Source organism: Acinonyx jubatus, chromosome B2 (assembly GCF_027475565.1).
Source record: "Acinonyx jubatus isolate Ajub_Pintada_27869175 chromosome B2, VMU_Ajub_asm_v1.0, whole genome shotgun sequence".
NCBI classification, from domain to species: Eukaryota; Metazoa; Chordata; class Mammalia; order Carnivora; family Felidae; genus Acinonyx; species Acinonyx jubatus.
The window spans coordinates 75593943-75619676 of NC_069385.1; positions in this window are offsets into that span (position 1 = coordinate 75593943).

Sequence of the window (25734 nt, forward strand, 5' to 3'; positions counted from 1 at the left end):
CTCATATTATTCTATTTTTATTATAATAAAATGACCTGAATATATTAAAATGCACTGTGGCACAATAGCATATATTAAGAATGAAGAATTTTTCCATTAAGATGTGAAATCAGTGTAATCTTGGACAAAGATTACTTTCCTTTCTGTACCCTAGTTTCCTCACCTGTGAAATCGGGGTGTGGGTTTGGATTATGTGATGTCAGTCTCTAGTTCTCTTCACAAGCATGTTTCTTTTCAGGGCTGGGTTATCCTGAAAAAAACATGAACAACCCTAGATCATCATGCTCCTGTTAGGATGTGACTATGTTCCTGTGAATAAATCAGAGCTTTTCGATCTTTTCACTTTTTTTCCCACCATTGAGTACAGATTTAACCAAGAAACAGAGACAATCATAGTATGAAACACAACAGTCTTCCTGAAATTAAACAATTTTCTGTGTCTCAGCAACAGGAGGTTGGTAATGATGAGGGGAGAAAATAGTTAATTTCGTCATCTTCCCCCTACATCTTCTTGTCTTGTAGTTTGGCAGTGACATAGCACCTAGACAATCACCATCAGACCTCCCCCGACCACCCTCTCCTTCTCTACCCCTGCAGCTCTGCCATTGTTTTAAACTTTATTAGTCATTGTATGTGTTGCCTTTCTAGCTTTTATATCTTTTTTGAGTCATCAATTGATTTAATTTTTGTGTTTTTTTAATCTTCTGATTCTCTGGATGGCAGATGGTAGAGTTTGACAGATTTTCTCGTCTTAATGAAGGACCAAACAACTGGAGTATTGTGCATGTGTCATTACTTTCATAAATCTTAGTGGTTTTCCCCATGTTTCCCAATGTTTCAAGAGTTCCTAGAAATATAATAAGCATTAAGCTTATAAAGTCTATTTAGGCAAACAAGGTTGAACATAATCTATTCCCTTACAAGCAACAGATATACAGAATTGTTCTCAATGTTTAAAAAAATCCTTTTAATTATTTAATCTGCACATATTTACTGAGTATCCATTATTTAACAAGCACTAGCTGGCAACTCAAAAAGGAAGGAGGAGGAGGAGGAGTAGAAAGAAGAGGAGGAGGAGGAGGAGGAGGAGACATTTCTAACCCTTTCTAAGCTTATAGTCTTTTGGGAGATAATACATAATTAGAAGTCAGTAAATAATTAGGTAATACAGATGGCATAATACATTAACTAAATCCCTGCCCCCATTGAGGCTGGAACTCAAATATTAAAGGGTTTCTTACTTTCCCTCAGTTTGTGGGCTGAAATGTGACACCTCCATAAAGAAATCATTTCTTAAAATTTTGTTTCTGGTACCAAATCTCTAGGAAGTATCAGGAATACATTGCTTCTCCTACATCCTCCTCCCCCCCCAATAGGTTATCAGTGGAGAAGAAATTCAGAGAAGAGTGATATAGCTTAGTTCTGGAAGATCCTTGGTCAATTTCTCCTGCATGGCCCTGAAGTCCATGTCAACCATACAACTGCATATTTGTCCTCACCAGTGAGAAATGAAAAGAATTCGTTGACTTATTCTTTATTGCAGGGATCTCTTAAGGCCTTTCCAGGAAGATAAATTTCACAAACTGTAGCAAATGGAAAAGCAGTTTCTCTTTGCTGTTTTATTGTTACTTTCAGAGAATAGAGGGGGCCTCCCCCCCCAACCTTCTTCATATGAGGACGTGGAATTACGTTTGTAGCACTATGACCTATCATTTTGTCACATAAGAGGTAAGAAAGACAGTGAGAATGCCACCTTCTCTTGTGAAGCAATAACCTGGATGCATATAACTTTATTTATTCACCCCCCAAAATAGAGGCTCAAATATGCTTGGACATTTGGGGAAAAAACTCACAACAGAGTATCAAACACCTGTAAGGGTAATATCAAAATATAAATATTGTTCTCAGCAGAGAATAATTTAAGGCATGGCAGAGAAATTGACTGGCCTCAAGCTTTCTTGGAGTCCTTAACTTCTGTCTTGTTCTTTAACATAGGAGGACCAAAATTAGACCCAGTTTAGAGAAGGAATTTGCCATGTGGATAAAATAAGTATTAATGGGAAAATTCAGGAAAGACTATGTGGAAGATGTGAGTCATGAGCAAACCTCTGAAAGATGGGTAACATTTGGCTACTTAAGGTACACCATTGGCAGTTAGGTTCAAAGCTTATAAATAGAAAGAAATGGGAATTTATACTGAGAAATAGATAAGGGGATATTTTCAGTGAATCATTTTAGAGACAACCTGATATTTAAATGTGACAAAAAGGGCCTTGCAGAAAATTACTCCAAAATTTATATCCTTGACACCAATGTGGAGTCAGTTTAGGGAGGGTAAGGATGAGCTAGGTTTTGAATATTTGATTTTAAGGCCTTGATGTGACTTTGAAAAGGCCTGTCCTTTGGATGGGTGGAAAAATGAAATTGTAACATATTGAAAGGGCAAGATGGGTGTTAGAGATTTCGAAATCACTCTTGGAACCACAAGAGCAGAGGGTTGTCTCTAAAGTTCACAGAGAGATGAGTATTGAAGGCATATAGTTGGACTTTAGGGATCCCTATAATATGGGAGGTTAAAGAAGACAAGCCAGAATGGGGAAGAAAACAAAGGTTGCAAGGCTGAAGAACAAACAGGGAAGTAAGGAGTCACCAAAAACACGAAGGAAATGGCCTTTTCAAGGAATATGTGATCCATAGCCCAAAATGTTATAAAAACAAGTCATATGAGAATAACAGAAAAGCTATTAAATGTTATCACATTCAAGAGAGCAATTTCAATGTAGGGATAGAGGTCAATGTGAGAACATGGGAAGCTGAAGCAATGAAGGCGACCAAGAGAGAGGTGGCCAGAGCTTAGCAGGCAAGAAAAAGATGAAGATAAATGAAAAGTACAGGTGAGTTTCAGGTGAAGGTAATGAAGTTTAAGCTTTAGGGCCCCTCTCTTACATGGACCCCTTCTAAAGCCCTGGGAGGAGCCCTAGCAATGTACTCAACTGGTCACGTTTTGTAAATTTTGCAAGAATAAGATATTTTAACTGCGATTGGCTGTAAGGTCATTTCCTTTCCACTTTAACTTCTTCTCCTCAGCATGAGATGTGATTGAGGGGAAGTTGAGTTGGAGATACATTTTTTTTTAGATTTATTCAAATCATGGGGTACTAAGTCACATCTGCGTATAGTAAATTACTGCTGGTCAACCAGGTATGAGAATAGCTTCTAGAAACAGCTTTTGTCCACTCTACCAAACATCATGACTTGAAGACAATCAGCAAAATTTGGTCAAGTGTTGCCAGTTAAAGGGTATTTAAAATTAGTCACTTAGAGAAAAGTGGAAATTCCCCTAAATCTTGCAACTTATGTAAGAAAGAAACCTGATAAATATTTTCTTAAAATTGGCAACAATTCTAAAATTTAACATACCATTTTCAATAATGAGTTATGACCCCCCCAAAAAACAAAAAACAAAAACCACTTCCTTGGACTAGATAGAATAAAAAACAAAGTTCAATCAACCATGCAAAAAAAAAATGAATTATTTTTCTTTTCTCAATGTAGAAAAATGCTATTACAAAATTGTTGTCATATGAGAAAGCAATCAAAAAGTATGATGTTTTATCTGGATTTTTAAATTAGCTTTTAAAAAATGTTTAATTTGTTATGATTTATTTTCTCCTTATAAATATATATTTACATTTTTTTAAATTTATTTATTTTTGAGACAGAAAGAGACAGAACATGAGCAGGGAAGGGGCAGAGAAAGAAGGAGACACAGAATCTGAAGCAGGCTCCAGGCTCTGAGCCGTCAGCACATATCCTGATGCAGGGCTCGAACTCACAGACTGTGAGATCATCACCTGAGCCTAAGTCGGACACTTAGTCGACTGAGCTACTCATGCGCCCCAATATATATTTAGTTTTAAATTAGTTTTGTATTCTTAGGCTTCACACCAAATTCTTAGGCTTCACACCACGATGCACTCGTGATGTACCCAGGTTTTATTGTTTTGTTGTTTTGAGGCGGAAGGGTGAATTTCAAGCAAAATAACAGCAATTAAACACCTACTCACTAAATGCAACAAGCAGTGCATTTCCTGATTTCATCCTCATAACAAATGCACCAGTAAACTGTGGTATTATGGAGTAATGAATATTTACAGAAAAACTTGGGTTTTTTCCTACTACTTTTACTAACTGATAATTCTCACGCGGCCACACAGGTTTCTAATGCCATCTCAAAAGCAAGGGTGTATGCCTGTAATCTTGAAATATTCGGTATTTCTGGCCACATACCATATTGGAGTTTATTTTTCAGTCTGTAATAAAATATAACACCATTGCACTTGATATAAGTGAATATATGAATTGCTATTAAGAAATCTCAGAGAAGGAAGCAATAAATGTGCTAATAAAGTTATAAGAATTCTGTCAAAACTGGAAAACCGGTTGCATATCTTTCATAAAGCAAATGTTTTGTTCATAGTCAATATGAAGTGTGCCAATTTGGATTCCCTGGCTTGTTTCCACTTTTACTCAGTAGGCATCTGTCAATTCTTTGTGGCAAGATGTCCATTGGCCCACTCCCAGGTCCTTATGTAACAGGAAGAAAACAGCTCAGGCAAATGCATGCCCTTTTCAAATGAGAATTTCTGTTCCATGGAATATATTCCCTCCAAGGTCTTCTATTATATTAATGCTTCCACCACTACAAAGTTGCTTTTAGTATTTCATGCATTTTAGACTAGAATATTTCATGACAGTAAAAGTAATTAGCTTTGTTTGTTTGTTTAGCATTTATAGAAAAAACAGGTTAAAAATCTGTGATTAAATTTTATTGGGTTAGCCAGGTCAATGTCGATCAGGATGCCATAATGTGACATTTCTAACCATGGTTTTATTTATAAAGTCTGAACACCTACATAATAGGAAACGACCCACGACAGACAAGAACTTTATAGGAGGTAATTGTTATTGGATTAAGATAAATTCTTCCCTGAGATGGAGTACCTGTGAATTTCTGGGTAATTAAATCATCATATAGTAATTTGTTTCCTGTGCCAATCTATATGGTATCCATTTTTAGCATGAATTTGTCAATTAGAGTACTTTTGAAAGCTTATTGCCTTTAAAATGACTCATTTCCACCATTATTTTTTTAAAAGAGATAATAACTAAAGTACCACTCTGAGAGCTGATCTAAATATAGAGTCTATTTGTATCTAATTCAATGTAGAAACTCGATCTGGATGTCTATATGACCAGTTCTTCAATTGCTCTTGGCTTGTGCCTTAATATAGAACTGCCATGCAGATGATTAAAGCTTCTGTATGTAGTAAGCTGAATGTTACATAGCTTGTACATTTTATTACCATCAGAGACTTTACCAATCTTAGGTAAACAATATGATTTTTAAAAATGTCGTTTCTTTGTATATAAGAGACTAACAAAAATTACGTTACACAGTAGCAACATACTTGGTTTCATGTGAGCTCATATAATTTAAAAAAATTTTTTTTAATGTTTTATTTATTTTTGAGACAGAGAGAGAGAGACAGAGCATGAGCAGGGGAGGGGCAGAGAGAGAGGGAGGCACAGAATCAGAAGCAGGCTCCAGGCTCTGAGCTGTCAGCACAGAGCCTGACACCAGGCTCGAACTCACGAACTGTGAGATCATGACCTGAGCCAAAGTCGGATGCTCAACCAACTGAGCCACCCAGGCGCCCCATGAGCTCATATAATTTTGACGGCATTGTTTTCTTTTTTCTTAACCAACTTTGTTCTTGAATTTTATTTGAATTTTGATTACATGTTGTCAGGCACTGTATTGACTAAATCAATCATTTAGCTTAGTATCAACTAGTTAGCCACAGAGCTCATTTTGAGAAGTTATAGACATTAATAAAACCAAAAAAAAAAAAAAGAAGAAGCCTTAGTAATCACCAGACTAAGATCCTAGCATTTATATACTGCCCAGGGCCTAATAACTATTATTTAAGCAGATGACTGAAGTTATGATCCAGCTGCACCTCTATGGTAATCATGGTGTGCTAAGAGCAAACCAGAATGGAAATATGTGTGCAATTTGTAGAATAAATCATGTACTCTATGTTATTTAATTTTTATCCTTCAATAGTGTTTTTTTAGTATTGTATCTTGGAGTAGAGGGTGGCGTTTGAAGAGGCAGTTGAACACAGGAATGTTAGCATTACTCAGGAGGACTGAGGGACCTACTGGAACAGGGAGTTTTAAGACAAATCAGTATTCTATTTCTGCCCAGATAATGTAGCAAATAGGTTTAGCTGTGGGCAAAGAAATGGACTGAATTATTTCTCAAGGAAGTTTTCATACCCCAACGCTGCTCCATGCAGCAGAGTATATCTCTTGTATGAATTTTAAGTAAGAACTGGAAATAGTTGGAATCTACATACATTTTAGTATAGTTTAATAAAATCTTTAGGCATATAGATATATTTAAATCCACATATACTTATATATAATATATTTAATGTAATATTAATGAGAAAAACATGTGGGCAATGATTTCTCATGCTAATCTGAAGGGGATAGTAAGGACCCTGACAGAATCTATTTGTATATGTATTTGCTTATCAAAAACAAAAGCACCTATATTGCAATTAGGCATTAATTCCTGCTATGAGTACCATAAACCCACCATCAATTACTAAGTTCTAATGATGCAAGAGAATGTAAACATCATAAGCAAAAGGGAACACTCAAGAACATTCTGCTGTGGTCTTTATTTGCCTGAATTATGGTACCTAGCATCTACTGTTCAGTTTTAACAGGATTAAAATGTCCTTCTTCTGAAATGAGGACAGGACTTTAAGGTAAATGTTAAAGTCCCCTAAATTTCCCACAGATTTTCAAGGGCCTTGAAAAAATCGTCTTTCTACTTATGAATAATCCAATCTTATAGATAACATCAACTCATGAACCAAATAATGAAGTCATATTTGGCCAACCTCCCAACTTTACAGATGAAAAAATGGAGGCCCATACTGTGGTTAACTTACCCAGTCTCCCGACTGACTGTTGCAAGAGCGTGGACTAGAATCTAGATCTCTAACCAACCTCAGTCCTCTCTGCTTTGCAACATTGCACAGCCTCATACCTACACTGACTATTGGTGATTCCTTTCTTTAAAAACCACAAAGAGACAAATACGTGCTATTTTAGAAGAGAGTGGACTAGAAATATCCCATGCTGGGCTGTCCCTGATCCCTGAACATTATTGAAAGAACATGGATATTTCACACAATGTCATGGTATCGCTTCATCCTAGAGGACTTCCATTTTGGTTTCTCTATCAAATTATTTGACCTGTGAAGAAACAGTTATGTGTAAGTGGCTTGTTAGTAGTTATGGTGTATATAGTGGCCCAAGAAAAACTAATCGTAACATCTAGTACAATTTCATATACACAAGCCATGCACTGTAAATATTTGATGATCATGGCATTTAACACCTATTTGAAATGTTCTTAAAGTGAACATAACATAATTATATTGCATGGTTCACATCTTCTCTCCTTCAAACATATGCTTAGGGTAGAAATCTATCTTCTGGATTATCTTGGGTGAAGTGCTAATTAGAGACAATGGAATGAACACATTCAATTCTCCACATCCTTTCCAGATACATGCTTCTCTTACTCAACAAGTTCCTCAGCTTTTTTCACCATGAACACTGTCATAGTGCATTTTTAGCTACTTTCTACCTCTCCAAGTCATGCCCCACCCCCTCAAAAATGGTGGGAAAGTGTTGGAAACAGGACCATTTGTAATTCAAGTAGACCCCACTAGAGTGCACCATATGATCCAAAAAGCTAATTTAACATGTTTTTAAAGTCTGAGAGTGGAATTACAACTCTAATCATCAAGGAATAATTTCGGAACATTGAAGCAAATATGTGCATTGACAAAGGGTGGCTTGGAAAATTGTTTAGAACAAGATCACATAATTTACGTTCACTGAATTTATAACTCTCTGCACCATGGGAGTCAGCTCCAAGGAATGTTAATGTTATGTTTTTCAAAGGTAAAAATCATTTTAACATTTTTATGTCAATAATAACCAAGCACAGACTACTTTCTGGCATACTACAGAATCTTACACTAAGAGTTTGATGGGCATCTGTTTTATGCTCTGATAAGATGGTGAGGAAAGAAAAATTACATCGAGACAAAGAGAAAATAAAAGCAAGCACCAGACAACCTGAGCATTATAACAAAAATCACAGGGTGCCTGGGTGGCTCAGTCGGTTAAGCGTCCGACTTCGGCTCAGGTCATGATCTCACGGTCCGTGAGTTCGAACCCCGCGTCGAGCTCTGTGCTGACCGCTCAGAGCCTAGAGCCTGTTTCAGATTCTGTGTCTCCCTCTCTCTCTGACCCTCCCCCGTTCATGCTCTGTCTCTCTCTGTCTCAAAAATACATAAACGTTAAAAAAAAAAAAGAAAAGAAAAAAAATCATAGAAGACTAACGTGTCTACAGGAACTCAGCATTCAAACTTGGTTTATGGATATAGATGGTCCTAAACGAGAACGTAAATGCTCCCAGAGCCCTTGAGGGAAAAGTTCGGGAAAATGACAAACTCAGTTGGGTGGACACTCTCAGGATTGTGAGCGATGGGTACATCTCAGGAGGAGCCCAGCAAGGAGGACCCTGGAACCCTGGAATGTCATCTTCCAGGCTCTTGGAAACCTGGTGTCACTCTGAATGTTAATAATGACAACAACAAAAAGTTGATGTGGGAAACGTGTCAGAGCAGAAAAAGGGAGAGAGACATTTGACCTTTGAACTTCTAATGTAAGAAAAAGACGGCTGCTACAAAGCTCAACCCATGGTCTTTACACTGTTCAGGTCTCCACCAAATCACTGAAATCCTGCTCAGGAAGCAAAGCATATGCCTGGAAGCTACTCTTCAGGAAGACATAGTGTGTGGTCAAAGGCTCAGGAGGAAGTAAAGGTGAACTGGGACAATAGCCTCCCTGGCCACATAATTCGAAGAAGCATTAAAAAGAAATATACCATGTGCTGGAAAAATAACAAGAATTTAAAAGAGAATAAAAGAAATCGGAAGGAGGAGCATCAAAAGCACAGGCCATTCAAGAGGAAATTTGTGAGTGCAGCAGCCATAAACTCATAAACAAGTTTTTTTTTTAAATTTTTTTATTGTTTATTTTTTTGAGAGAGAGTGAGAGACAGAGCTCGAGAGGGGAAGGGCAGAGAGAGAGGGAGACACAGAATCTGAAGCAAGCTCCAGGCTCCAAGCTGTCAACACAGAGCCCAATGCGGGGCTCGAAATCACGGACTGTGAGATCACGAGCTGAGCCACCGTCGGACGCTTAACCGACTGAGCCACCCAGGCACCCCAACAAGTATTAAATTAATTCTTATTTTTAAAATTATCTTTGAATGGCTGAGCCACAGAATTCACATGCCCAAAAGTAACAACAAATCATCAAATCTTTGTGTTTGTTTTAAAACACAATACAGTATTTCACTGCAAGGGGCTTTTAGATCAGTCATGTGTGTAAGAAATAAATAGCCCAGTTTAACTCCCATGAAGGTGGCAAAGTGATATATCACAGCTTTTGAACATGGTAAACTGACCAGAAGAATTTGGAAGTATTGAAACCAAGCTTGTAATATGGGAAGAAAACATTTAGTATCTGATAGGAAAAACATAATTTAGACAAGAATTTAAACGTTCCAGCAATACTTAGGAAGGTGCTAATAGAACTAAGAAGCTATAGACACCTGCCTGAGCTTTGTTCTCTGCGGAAAAAAGCAATAATTCCATATCGGATGGTGGGAGGTCCCGTGGTCAGGATAAACCCTCCAGGTAAGGGCGTGGGTGGGAAACAAAACACAGTTCAAGCGGCCTTTTGTGTAGGAACATCTGCAGAAAAATCTCACAGAAGTGCATGTAACAGAAGGGGACTTGCCATATTCAGTGGGCTTCACTACCCTGGAAAAACCATGAAATTTAGAATCACCAAGTGATCTGCGGAATCAATCTGGGTTACATTACATGGGCTTTTATTATCATAGAATACATGCCTTTTAGATAACTTCCTGCATGCTTCATCCATAGGAGTACAAGTACAATAGCAATTTATGAATAATTTAAGTCGAATCAAAATACAAGTTGTAAGAGCTATGAGACAAGTTGGGAGTTGGAGTGGTTTATTTCTATTGCAAAATCAGGAAAACATTTCAAAATATATGAATTATTTTGTTTCAGGCTAACACTTCTCCAGTCTCAGTCACTTTGCTTTTGCTTTCTTTGCCCGCCTTGATGATTTCTTTATAAAGCAAATGAACTGAGTGTGAGTCTGTTCAAAACACACTTTTTAAAAACTGTATCAGATAATTCCAAATAACTGAATGTACAAAAGTAAAGAGCTGTCAGATCATTCTATGAAAGGAACAGGGGAAAAGAAAAGAACTATTTGAAAGTGGTTCTGTTAAAGATAACTATGACATATTGTCACATGAAAAAAGCAACCTGCCAACGGTATGTAAAGTCTGATTTCATTTAAAAAGAGACAAAGAGACAGATCACACATGCACACAGTTTAAAGTATAAAAGATGTACCCTAATTATTTTATTTTAACCATACTTACATATAAGTGGTATATTTGAAGCTGATTCTTGTTTCTTCAATTTACTTATTTGCATTTTCCTAATTTTCTGCAATTATCGTGTATTACTTGGAAATAAGAAAATAATACAAAACGTATTTAAAACTAAACCGACTCATTTTCATGTAAGTGCCCCTGGCATGGTTTCGGATATCAGAACTGGTGACTCAGAAGGGTACCGTTGGATGTGACTGCTATATTTTGGGATTTTTTTTTCTTTTTAGTGAGTCATGGCAGTTGACTCAGAGTGAAATAGGGCAGAAGGAGCAGGGAGGTATATGGCTGGTAGAACTCATCACTTTGGGATCTTTCCTCACCCTACCCAGATTCCTGGGAGAACCCAAATTATTTAAAAGACTCCTCCTGGCCTGAGTCTTTCATTGGCTTGGTTTGTTTTGGGCAGATCTGCTGTGCAGCCAGGCCTTGCCCCACCCCAGCCTAATTTGACTTGACCCCCCCCCCCCCACCACCACCACCCCCACTTGGCCTAATCAGTTCCTTCCTTCATTAGCTAATCTCCATCTCTCAGGTCACAACTTGTGTCCTTTGGCTGGTTTGGCTGTGTTCTCACGGGACGTTTCACCTGATATTACGCCTTTTCTGAAGATTTCTCAAGGGCGTTTTCATGTGGCAAAGGATTGGAGGGATGCGGCTCTTGGCCTGGCTGACCTGTTTGAATAGCTTGATTCAGGACTCAAGCAAACAGTATGGGGTAGTAGAAGTCTCAGGTGTAATGAGATTTCTCTGCAGGCTGATGGAGCTGTCATGGTGGTGAGGAAAGCACAGTTGTGTAATACCAGGAAGCTACACAGGGTGGGTGGGTGGTTCCTGGGGAGTTGTGTCCATAGGATCAAGGCTCCAGCTACTGGGTCAGATTTATAGGCAATGTTGCATCAAGAGTCAAACAAGAGAAAGGCAGAGCCCTAGTACTCCTATCATTGAGATGGAGAACTAAGCAGGTTAATGGACAAAGGTCTCAGAATACGGAGGGATGCTAAGAACTTGGGCTACAGATGAGCTCAAGCTCAGGAGCCCCACTCTCAGAATGCAAATACTACAAGAGGCAAGTTGCAACCCTAAAACCAGGATAAGAGCTTAGGAATTTAGTACGAAATCTCACCAGGAGGAATGAAGTAGATAATATTGGCTCAGGAACTGGGAGAGGGGAAAGAGCAATGCCGGGAAGAGGCTTAGATAATGTGCAGGGAACCCACACTGAGACTCCCAGAAAAATTAAAGTGGACCAAATCAGAGAGTTCTGAATGACATTTAAATCCAACCATATTAACTCATTTGAAATGAAGTTTAAGTAACCCAAGTATATATATGTTACATATTTGTTACATACATATCATATATATATATATACATATAAATATGTGTATATATATATATATATATATATATATATATGGTATGTATATATTTGTTGTAAAAGTTCTGAACTATCACATGTAAGATTAAAGTCCCCTTTTGATACCATTCCAACCTGGTCCACTCCCCATTCCTCTTTAATGATACTGCTGAAGTATCATGGCTACCATCCTTTCTGACTTTGTATGGATTAATATAAATATTTTGTAGGGTAATTATCCCCAAAGATATTTCTGAATACTTGGCAATTCAAAAATGACTAAAGAGAAGTAAGCTTTTTGCAGCCATGTCGTATGGCTTTTTAAGAGGCTGTGTTGCTATTACTGTCCCTAGAAAGTAAGATGTTTGTCATCTCAGCCATATGTCCTGTGCTCATCACCGAAGGCAGCACTCAGTACCCAGGTTATGCCTTCAGAGATAAGCAGAGACCCAAAGATAATGACAAAACCATACATTTAAAAGTATTTAACATTGATTTTTAAACCAATTCAAGTAGACTCTAGTAGAAAATCCAGAACCTTGTTGAACTCCTTGCAGTTGTTTCATAGTTTAATATTTTTATTTGGAAGGGCAATATTATTTCAGTGTTTAGAGCCTTGGGAGACTCAAATCTGCATACATGACACAGGTCACTGGTGCTATGATGTAATGTCGTTGATCCACACGCCCCTCCTTTTTGAACATGAACACCACCCCCAACCAAACTAACTTGAGAATTTCTTGCTGTAAAATCTTATCCGTTTAGTTTAAGGGTTTGGTTTTTATAAAAATGCATATACTTGCCCTGAGTTATGCAGGAAAGCCTTGTCCACCATGGATAGTGGGAAGGGAGCGTGAGGATGCTGTGAAAGAAGCAGAGGAGAACAGGAATGAGCCCAGAGTCAGGAAACGGGGACCCCAAAGGCAAATGTGACCATCTTCCATGATTTGCCTGTGACCAATTCCTCATTCATATATATAATATATATATGAATATATATATGAATATATATATAATATATATGAATATATATGAATATATATAATATATATATATAAAATATATATATACACATTATATATATATACATTATACATATATATTTTTTTTTATGAGCTTTATATTTCCTGTCATTTCTTTTGAAAAAGAAAGGTGCAAATAACTCCATTGGTTTCCTGTGGCTTTGAAGAGCTAATTCAAAATAATTTTACTTCACAAGGAAGTAGAACAGATGATAGTAAGCAAACAGTGAATAATTTCTTGCTGCATGCAGAGAGTATTCCAGAGTTTCCTATTTTATACTCCATACAAGAAGATGCACATTGATGTATATACAAAAGCTGAGACATGAGAATGGGGCTATTTTAAGGAAAGAACAATGAGGAATTGGAGAAAATACTGAAATTCTGCATTTTCATATTTAGCTTCTTAATAAAAACCAGTGTTTGTGTGAGTGAACACATGGCACATTTTTTTCTTTTTCTTTTTTAGTTCTGAGATAATATATATCAACTACTCCAACTTAATATATATCAGTTCATTACCTGTTTCCATATTTGTGTATACCTTAAGAGAGATTTAAATTTATCTGTGAATTTGTTACTTCAAGTTAAATTACAGCATATCTTAGTCAAATGCAATAAATATTAATAGTCATTGGGCCAGCAAAGAGCCTCAAGTTAGAATATCATTATGTAATTCAGAAAGGACATCCAACTGTAAAAAGCATTGAGGATTATTTTGGGCCAAATAGAAATTCTTCAAGGGTATTTGGGAAATATTATTTTACTTGTAGAATCACTGGTAGTAACTATCAGATACAATTTTGGATGTTTGTGAAGAAAACTGATTCTTTCAAATTCTTATCTTTATTTTAAAATCTAAGTACAGGGATGCCTGGGTGGCAGAATTGGTTAAGCATCCAACTCTTGATTTCGACTCAGGTCATGCTTTCACGGTCATGAGATCAAACCCCCTCTGAGGCTCTGCATTGAGCGTGGAGCCTGCTTGGGGTTCTCTCTCTCCCTCTCTCTGCCCCTCCCCCCACTCAGTTGAAAATAAGTAAACATTGGGGCACCTGGTTGGCTCAGTTGGTTAAGCGTCTGACTTCGGCTCACGTCAAGATCTCACAGTTTGTGAGTTCGAGCCCTACATTGGGCTCCCTGCTGTCAGCATACAGCCTGCTTTGGATCCTCTGTCCCCTCCACTCTCTCTGCCCCTCCCCTACTCACACACATGCCCTCTCTCTCAAAAATAAAATAAACATTAAAAAATAAACATTTATTTATTTATTTACAAATAAATCTCTCTCAAAATAAACATTAAAAAATAAATGATACTTAAAAAAATAAAATCTAAGTACAGAAAGTATGAAGGAGTATATTTTCCACATGTGTTCAAGTGATCCAAATTTTACACACACAAAAGTGTACATTTATTACTCAACAATAGACTTCTGTATCTATTTCTCAAAGCTCTTTTTCACTATGATTTTAAACTCTAATACATCTGTGAATATTCTTTCTATAAATTACGTATGCCCTTATACACACTCTTCAACTCAATAGTTACCTCATCCCTCTAAACACGGTCCTCAGGTCCCTTGAGAATTAAATATTATTAAGAGTAACTACTCACAGGACTCTTATAAAGATTGAGATTAAATAATATGAAGAGTTTAATACAAACCCTTGAACTAAAAACCTAATATAAACTCACGAACCCTTGAATATGGCAGTGTTGAGTTTTGCTCTGTAATAAACTGCTTCAACTCTTTAAGTTTTGATTTAAATTCCAGCTAGTTAACATACAGTGTAATATACATTTCAGGTGTGCGATATACTGATTCAACACTTCCATGCAACACCGGGGGCTCATCACAAGTGTGCTCCTTAATTCCCATCACCTATTTAACCCATCCCCCCATCCACCTCCCCTCTGACAACCTTCAGCGTGTTCTCTATACTCTGTTTCTTGGTTGCCTCTCTCTCTCTTTTTTCCCTTTACTCATTTGTTTTGTTTCTTAAATTCCACAGATGAGTGAAATCATATGGTATGTCTTTCTCTGACTTATTTCCCTTAGCATAATGCTCTCTAGATCCATCCATGTTATTGCAAATGGCAAGGTTTCATTTTTTTTTATGGATGACTAATACTCCATTCTATATACATACCACATCTCCTTTATCCGTTCATCAGTTGATGGACACCTGGACTATTTCCATAATTTGGCTATTTGTAGATAATGCCGCTATAAACACTGGGGTGCATGTATCCCTTTGAATTAGTATTTTTGTATTCTTCAGGTAAATAACTAGTAGTGCAATTGCTGCTTATACGGTAATTCTATTTTTAACTTAACTTTTTTGAGGAACCTCCATACTGTTTTCCAGAGCAGCTACACCAGTTTGCATTCCCACCAACAGTGCAAGAGGGTTCCCCTTTCTCCACATCCTCAGCAACACCTGTTGTTTCTTATGTTGTTGAGTTTAGTCATTCTGATAGGTGTGAGGTGATATCTCATTGTAGTTTTGATTTGCATTTCCCTGATGATGAGTGACTTCGAGCATCTTTTCATGTGTCTGTATGCCATCTGTATTTCTTCTTTGGAAAAATGTCTATTCATGTCTTCTACTCATTTTTTTTTATTAAAAAAATTTTTTTTACATTTATTTATTTTTGAGAGACAGAGAAACAGAGCACATGTGAGGAGGGGCAGAGAGAGAAGGAGACAGAATCCAAAGCAGGCTCCAGGCTCTGAGCTGTCAGTACAGAGCTCGATGCGGGGCTTGAACTCACAAACCATGAGATCATGACCTGAACCGAAGTCGGACGCTTAACCGACTGAGCCACCCAGGCGCCCCTCTACTCATTTTTTAATTGGAACTGCCTGAACTCTTAGTGACTTAGAACAACCACCATTTATTTAGCTCAGAATGCTGAAGGTCAGTAATTTGGAATGAGCTCAATTATGCCATTACACTGATCTGGGAAGCCTGGATTAATCTCTACTGGAGGTCTCTCTTGCACCTGCAGCTGGCCTCCAGGTCATGTAGCAGTCATAGCATTCCAAGAGCAGCAATTAGAAGCTTGCCAAGCCTCTGAAGGCCAGGCTCAGAACTCACATGATGTTGATTCTGCCATATTCAATTGGCCAAAGCAAGTCACAAGGTCAGCCCACATTTTTACCTCTTGATGGGAGGAGGTGGGAAGAATTGTGGCCATTTTTGCACTCCACCACAGTCCTCAAATCATTCCCCTTCCTTTTGTTATACTCTAGCAAGGTGTCTACTTACCAAATTAATGGATTAATTTGAATTTATATACTTTTTATTTTCTCTTCCTACATTTCTCCTTTTTTCCCTGGGGTATATTTACATAGCACTTTGGCGTTATAAAGTTCTTCCACCAAATTGGTCACTTTATGTAATGCTCACAGCAATCACTGAAGTAGACACAGGAAGCATTTTAATTTCTATGCTACAATAAGGAACAGTAACTCAAATAGGATAATTTGGGTACTTGAGCTGACTTGAAGAGGCTTCTGAGAGCCATTTGTTAAATTTTCAGGAGTCTTAGGAGCTGGTTGTTAAACACAGCCATTTTTAAAAGTTAAATTTTATAAATTTACAATTAAATAAATCATATGAAAAATTAAAAGTAATAGATACTCAAAACACATCACTCTCTAGTTATTTTACCATTATCTTGAGGTTGTTTACATCTATTGTATCTTCATGATAGAAACACCATACAACGGTCCGCTACTTTCTGTACATGTCTTTCCAATTCTACATCAAGTAATGTTATGTTGGTAGCTTGAAATTGGCTATGGTGACAGTATTTATGCCATGAAAATCAATATTTATTTATTACTGTGTTGATTGCCTATGCTTTAAAAAGTGATGAAAAATGTTAATAAAGCATATTAAATTTAAAGATGTGTTATGTCCAAAGAATATGTTATGTCTATGACTGTTACATTGTAAATAACACAAACAATTGAGGAAATATTTTTCCAGTATTTAAATTCTATTATCTGATTCAATAAAGAAGCCATATCATTGACATTCCAACATCCATCCGCATTGCCTCGCTTCTGTCTCACTCAGTAACATAAATGAAAATATCAGTCAACATTCGATTCAGAGCTACACTCAGAGAGCAGGTGCTAAACATTTATCAGCCCAAGTTCACATAGCTAGTGTTAAAGGGGAGATACAAACTCAGATCCGATGGCCCAGGCTTAGCATCCTTTTCTCTAACTTCTGGGTCTCTCTTTTCAAAGAGGCAAGGGGATAGGACTACAATTATTGATTGTAGACAAATGTCTAGTTCCTTTATTTCCTTTCTTCACATCTCATCTTATAGGGTCACTCTATTTTAAAAGCTTAGATATCAGGGAGTCTGAGTGGCTCAGTCAGTTAAGCATCCAACTTTGTCTCAGGTCACCATCTCACAACTCGTGAGTTCAAGCCCCGCATTGGGCTTTCTGCTGACACTTTGGAACCTGAAGACTGCTTCAAATTCTGTGTCTCCCTCTCTCTCTGGCCCTTCCCCTGAAAACACACATTCTCTCTCTCAAAAATAAATAAACATTAAAAAAATTTTTTTAAATAAAAGGTTAGGTACCAGAATAGTCTGACTATCTTAACATGCAAGAATTTTACACTTTGTTTAGGGGATAGAAAGAATCTCTAAGTTCATTTTTCACACTGTGGCTCACAACTGGGAGACTAAATTAATAGTTACTAAAGTTCATGGATTTTCGATTTGGCCAGATGTGCACCCTGCCACTCATTAGCTGTGTGACCTTGGGTTAGCCAAGCCTTTCTCCTCTCTCTTTTCTCAACCTTAAAATGAGAATAATAGTAACCATAATGATTATCGCATGGGATTTTATCAGGTTTAAATGGAATAATGCTTGGCTCGTACTGAACACTCAAAAACATGTTAGGAATCACTAAAACTACTCTTCCCTAGCATATCGAATGTGGTAGGAAGAAAGAGGTAAGTGTGGCAGATGATGTTGATTGAAGTTGGCCTGTCCATACCTCCACTCTCTGGTCATCTGCCAGGGTTGTGGGGATGTCAGTGCAACCCAGTTAGGCCCAATGAAGTAAATGAAAGGTTACTTTTTAAGGGAACAGACTTGATTGGCATGGCCCTTTGGCCTTTTGCCATTCTCTTCTCTCTATCCTGCCCAAGGTAGAGCAGTCATAAGGCAATATTGCAACACTAGAAGACAACATGCTGAAATGGCGGGGTGTGTGTGACAGGAAGAACTTGCATTCTGTTTTTTTTTTTCATGTTTATTTTTGAGAGAGAGAAACAGAGAGAGCACAAACCGGGGAGGGGCAGAGAAAGAGAGGGAGACACAGAATTCAAAGCAGGCTCTGAGCTGTCAGCACAGAGCCCGATGCAGGGTGCTAACTCATGAACTGCAAGACCATGACCTGAGCTGACGTCAGACGCTTAACTGACTGAGCCACCCAGGCGCCCCAGAACTTGCACATCGGTGGCATCATTGGGCTATCAGATACCCTGGACTTCCATTTCCAGAATTCTTGAGATGTGAGAAAAATAAACCCTACCTGCTTAAGCCACCATAGGAGTATTTTCTATTATTTGCCACTGAGAATATTTTTAATAAAATATGTCAAAATTAGAGGTGGGAGTCAGGGAAGAGAAAAGAGCACAGTGAGGAAAAAAAGAAATTAAGTTCATGAAAAACAGTTGTTTAACTTCTCAAGATTAAACACCTTCCAACCATCAATACTATATATTTTCTTATAAACTACTGATCACACAGGCAGGAAGTTAATAAATGGAAGAAAATACCAAATAAAGAGTTCTTTAGGAATTCTTTAGGAAATCAGGAGATTTCCCACAAAGAAAAGGAAATCTGTTTTTTCCTAACTCTGAACACATTTAAGGATGAGAAAAATACATGAGAGTAGATGGGAAATTTAATCTGAGGGAAGGTTGCCTAAGAAAAGAGTGGATGATATAACTGTCAGAGGGAAAAAATTATGTGTATATATATATATATATATATATATATATATATACACATATGTACATACATTCTTCTAAAATTACTGAACTTCTAATGAAGTCCTTCTAATGAAGAATTGCCCAGATACAGGAAATATGAGCTGTAGCAGTTGATACAATCTTGCCAAGAGTTAGCTAATTTGGGGTGAGTTATCATTTTAAAAAATGAGGCTGAAAATGATAAGCAATATTCATTGCAATTAATTAAGGAAATCATGTATTCTGTTTCTTTCCTAATATCCTTAATTTAAGATACAGGAAAAAAAAAAAAGCATTTAGCCAAGCATGACTTCCTCTGCAATACTCATTTTCTGCCTCCAGTAATGCCTAAGAAAAAAGTGCCTTTCTTTTGTGCATGCTCAGTACTTGGTGACCAAGTAAACTCAGAGCTTCCCTGAAGTAGCATCTTAAACAATTCACAGTATAATAAAATTAAATTCTTCCTCTTTTCAAAATATGATTTTTTTTTTTTTTTTTGGACACAAAGAAATAAAATCATCTGGAGGGTGCTCTGGAAGGGGGTCAGGAGACCTAGTTCCCTTGTGTCTGGCCCTTTAAAGGACATATGGTCTTGTGTAGCCTGGGGGCAGCTGAATTAGAAGTTTCCAAGAGGGATGAACCAATGAGGAGACAGTTTAGCCCTGGTGCACCCTGCTTCAATTCGATTCACCAGATCTAGCTTGTTCCATTGCCAGTGGGCTTGCCTCGCTCGAATATCTTTCTAGCCCTATTTCTGTCTCCTGCTGTGTCTAGCTTCAGCCCTCCCAACAATCTCATCATTACTCTGCCTTTGGTTGGTATCCTATTTTCCATTCTTGACCCTTGTCAGAATGATTTTCTAATTCTTTCTATGTTTGACTTCTTTGTTTCAGGCCTGTTAAACTCCTCAGGTTCCATAATCCACCTTGTGCTTCTTTCTCCTTCCACTTTTCATATTCCCCTTAGCTGTGGCTCAGTGGTGGACTTTCCTAAGGACTCAATGCCCATCTATTTAATCCTCTACGCTAGAATTTTGCCAGGCATTGACCTCAAGTTTGTTTCATCTGCATTTCCTAGGTCCACCTTTCAAAATCGGACTTTTGAAAGTTCCTGGCAAACTTTTCTTATTTCAGGGACCTGAACTTTACACTAGGAACCTCCAAGCTTACCTACAGAAGGCCCTGTGATCGTATCTCTAAGAATCTTGGCTATATATAATAATGACATATAGTTAATTCTCTCTCAATAAATCTTGGTGGGGTGGTGGAATCTTGGGGATGATTTGTGGATGCCTGTAGCTTTAAACACATTCAAAGAAGCAAGTCATTTTCAATGACTGCCTCTTTGAGGCTGGTCTTTTGTGCCCTCCAAACTACATTGACTTTATGAGTCCCAGTTTAAATACCATTTGCATCACAGAGAAATAAAAAGAGAGTTCAAAAGTTCTGTCTTTTCTCTTTAAGTCTGTTGATAGCATACCATCTGCCCCACGTCTTGACCATGTCTCTTTTTTATTGTTCTTGCTCTGAACTTAGCTTAAGAAAAAGATCACTGGAAACCCTTTTAAAAATATTGTTAGCATTTCCACAAGATTCAGCATATCCTGTACTCGAGCCTTTCTGATATTGTTCCCTTAGATTTATGTCACCCTCACATATTGATCCTTGAAATTTTAGATCCCTTTTATCTTGTTAATCAAAATGCACACTGGATAAAGGAAATGTCAGGAAGCACAAAAGAGGTTCTGCTTTGATGGGTCCCAGAGCCGGCCTCTTGGATATTGTAAACTGGATTAGAATGTTCTCCAAGGTGTGTATCATTTTCACTCAACTGCAAGCTTTGTTGCAGGCTAATGATAAATGTATAGCAGAAGTTGTTCTTGTTGCTTTCTAAACCTTTGTGATATTATATTGTTAATAACAGAATTAGCTGATGTTCTACCTTTATTTTTTAAATTTCTTTAAAAGTTTATTTATTTTGGGAGTGAGAGAGTGTGGGAGGGGCAGAGAGAGAGAGAGAGAATCCTAAGCAAGGTCTGCACTGTCAGCGCAAAGCCCATTGCGGGACTCCAACACGTGAAGCATGAGACCATGACCTGAGGGGAAATCAAGAGTCAGATGCTTAACTGACTGAGCCACCCAGGTGTTACATGTACTTTCATGAGGGTTTTTGTAGATGGCTAGACCGTTGTGGACTCTGTTGCTGTCACATCTGTCCCTGTATGTATGCTATCAGTCTCCCATCTTCTTCATCAAGCTGGACATAGTGTGGAAAACTTAACGACATCACTTCTGTTTTCTTCCTTTTCCTCTCTCCTTCTCTTTTCACTTCAGTGTACTCCACACTTTCACCCTTGAAAATCACATATTTCCACATGTTTATTCCTGCCCCTTATGTCCCATAGGCTTCATGTGAGCTAGTCAGACCCTTCTGTTTTTCGATTTTGGCCTCAAGTGCTACCTTGACACGCTGGGTGATGCTTATAAAATCATGTTTACTTTCTAGTGCTGTTATTTCAAATCCCTTTTCTCCATTCTCCATGACCATATAGACCATCTCTGATCATCCCAGGATCTACTAGTCTTCCTTCCCCCTGTCCCTCCTTCCTCTTCTTTCTCTCTTACTCTTTCTTTATCAAATGTGTATTGAAAGCTTTACTACATGCCAGCTACACAGGATACATCAGTGAACGGGAACTTCTAATCTTAGGAGCTGATAGATTTTAATCAAAGATGGAACTTTTGATAGCATTTAGTGTGCTTATTTATGCAATTTAACAAGTAAGCATTGTTCACTGAGTTCAGAGCACATACAGAGCACCAGACTAGGAAACAAAATAATCAAAGCAAAGTGGCAAGTGAGGGGTTGTTGTTCTGAAAGAAAATGGGCTTTGAAGTCAGGTGAGCCTGGGTTCAAAACCCCTTACCAGGATCCTGTTCTTCGACTGAGATGAGTTATTCCCAGTCTCCTCATCTATAAAAGAATGTTTACCACCTTGTGAGAATTGGAGATATGTGTACGTGTGTGTTTGTATGTAACTTTCTCAGCTGGAATAACACTTTGAAAATTTTACCCACCGTGCAGACCAAAATATAGTCTATAGCTTGTCTACAAAAGGGGAAACCAGTTTCTCCAAATTACAAACGTATCTTTCAACTGGATATTTCTCTTAAAATAATATGCCACTTTTTTCTCCAATAAATTGGGATACAACTTTTCTCATTCCAATATCCCAGGGCAGATTTTAAGTTCATTGTACCATTGACTATTATTATCATTGTTTTAACTGAGAACATTTTGTGTGAAATCTTTGAGTTTATTTTTGGAAGTTTTTATTATGTTGTCCTTTTTAGTTCATGAACAGGAATCACACGCAAGAGAAATGTTACAGTTGCAATATTGACTTAAAGTTTTAAAGCTCTCCCAGAATCTTTATTACAATCCCACCCTATGAATCACTGTGGACAGAAAAGCCTTTTGGCATTTATGTTTTTTAATTTTTTTAATGTTTATTTCTGAGGGTGAGAGAGAGAGTGAGAGAAAGAGAGAAGAAGGGGCAGAGGAAGAGGGAGACAGAATCCAAAGCAGATTCCACACTCTGAGCTGTCAGTATAGAGCCTGACACAAGACTCGAACCCATGAACCATGAGATCATGACCTGAACCGAAGTCCGAAGTCGGACACCCAACTGATTGAGCCACCCAGACGCCCCAGCATTTATGTTTTTTATATTGGCATAAAACAGGATGTTACCAAAGCCCCTCTCATTTTTTTCAGCATGCTTCAGAATTGTGTCAGTTTTCAGGGCTACTTCCTTCCTGTGGGTCAGTTTTACCAACCACCCAGCTGCAATCTGTATCTGTAACAGACGCACCTCTGCTCCACATATCTGCAGGCACACAAAGATGAGCGACTGTCATCCAGTTGTGGACATGCTCATGGTCCTAGGCCTTCCTCCCTTATTCTCATATGCTCCTCCTTTGACCTAGTCTGGCTTCTGGTCTTTGCCTCCGTCAGTTGTGTGTGATTATACTCCTGACCTGGTAGACTTGTGAGTTTCTGGTCCACACTTTGATTCCCCTTCAAACGCTGGATGCCATTTGTACTGATAGCTCTCTTTAGTCGGGGTTTTCTCAGTAGTAAGACCCATGCCATTTGGGTATTCATTCACTCAATAAATCTTTACAAAGCAGCTGATTTGTGTCAAGCTTCCTGCCTTGAGACCAAATTCTCAAGCTTATTTCTTATTCTCCCAAAAAGAGACTTAAAAAACCCTTTTCCCAGCCCCTTCCATCCGTACTCACAATGATGGTTTCCACCTATCATTCAGTCACACGCAGCTCTCGAGCCAACACCGACAATTAAGAGATGCAGCTTTAATGGTGGATTGAATCTGTAATTGGTCTTTCTCTTGTGGACCCAATATCCAGTGTACCTGGAAAGAATCCACCACGTTGCAGCTTTCTCTTAATGCCCACTGTATTAACCGATGTGTATAATAAAGGCTATAACTCAGTTTTCTCAGCCAGCAATCTAGTCTCCCTCGTAGGCCTGGGACATGGCCTCTAACTTAAGCCAGTCCACTTTGGGGAGCTTTGACTAGCCCAACTCCTACTGGTATGCCTCCACCATCACTGCCATAGCCAACTAACTGTTCTAGGCACAGTTGCTCACATGGAGTCTTGCCCTAAGCAGAACTGGATGATATACTTGGTTTTTGAGAATTGCCTGTTACTGGTCCCATCTACAGACTGGATTCCATGTGACGTCCTCTGGAACCAAAATGCATCACTTGGGGCCTTTAGTGTGTTACAGTTTCTTGAGATCTTCTACTGTCCCTTCCATTCTCATTCTGTTGAGATTTTCTTCTTGACCCCCTCTTCAGCCATCATTCCTCATCCACTGAATGTGTCAGGCCTGAACTTACCTGAGTTAGGACATGTGCCGACACAAAGGTAACCAAATAACTTGTCATTCAAACCAGGACAATTTTGAAAGTAAAATGGAGACTTATTAATGACTACATGATGGCGACAGCTATCAATACTCACTGTTCCAGGAAAATCAGGTGACCCTAGCCACAGCAAACATGATGATTTAACGCCGGACATACCGATTTTATGACTCCTTCTTTTGGCACTAGGAATGGCCTTAAAAGAGAAACGCTATATTTTTAAAATCAAAATATTAATTACAGCCTTCCCCAAACTGTCATTTTTGTTAAATGTACTTTAGCATATTGACGAATGCTATCAAATGATTGTGTTTCACAGATCAGTCTCTGCTCAGTCTGTTTTGTAGCTAAGTTATCTGCCACAGATACTAGCACACAGTAGTGCTCAAAAACGTCTATTGAATGTAATTTGTAAATTTGTAAATTCACATTTCTGCACAAATAAATATGTGAGGAGTGCTCTATCAAGATTTAGTCAGAGTAACCTTAGTACGTCATATGAGAGTACGTGGGAATTAAGGCATCTCACAGTTCCAATCTCCGAAATCTTCTGCACCAAAGACTTTTCTGCTATATTTTATGATTATAACCTTGGGCTTAAAATAGTTACCCATTTATAACTAAACAGATATGAGATTTGGAGGTGCGGCCTTGGAAAATTGTGTTCTCATGTAGAGATAGTTCATCTATCCTCTTCTTGTGAGGGTTAGAGTATGACTACATTAACACAAAATCACCCATAAATGTCTTTCCCACATATTACCATAGAAAAACATCTTTGCCAACTAATGAGCATCTTCTTCCCTTTAATAACATGCCTACTTATCAAACAATATGAAATATGGGGCTAATTTAGAGGGAAATCATTGCGTGAGGCTATCCCTCGTTAGAAAACATTTGGAAACAGAAACTATGCTGTATATGAAAAAAAAAAAGTAAAAAACAAAACAAAATCATAAAACACATTGCCCATAGCCTAATGTAATCACATCGGGTTTGTACTTCATTTGAAAAATCTTCTATTTTCTTTTCTTTTCTTTTTTTTTATTATTGAGGGACAGAGAGAGAACATGAGCATGGGAGGGGAAGAGAGAGAGGAAGGGACCCAGAATCTGAAGCAGGCTCCAGGCTCTGAGCTGTCAGCACAGAGCCTGATGCAGGGCTTGAACTCACAAACTGCAAGATCGTGACCTGAGCCGAAGTCGATGCTAACCGACTGAGCTACCCAGGTGCCCCCAAATCTTCTATTTTTCTTCTTATGATGATAGTTTGTTGTCTTCCAAACACTGGTGAGTGAAGTTTACTTATGCACCCTCCCATGAATTCTTGGGATAATTTGATGTTCTGTTACCAAGTTAATGAGACACAAGTGCTTATTGAGCCTTTTACAAAAGAAGCCAGTATATTTAAAGCAAAATCATTTGTCAGATCGTGTTGTATCTAGTGTCTTTGCTAGGGAAGAAGTAAGAAGTAGCAATGAACTCAATAAGCCCACGGCCCCCTAAAACTTCCAAATGTATGGATTTTAAAGACACATTTCAAGCCCACTTACAGGATGGAGGTCATTTCAAGCCCACTTACATGGTGGAGTCAGATTCCCTGCCCATGGCCATCAGTTTGTCTCTTTAATGAAATGCCATGGTAGATGGCAGAGGATTTCAGAGCCTTCATAGTCTCATAAATGTTGGTGTCATTATTATCAGAGAGACTAGATAACATACTTCC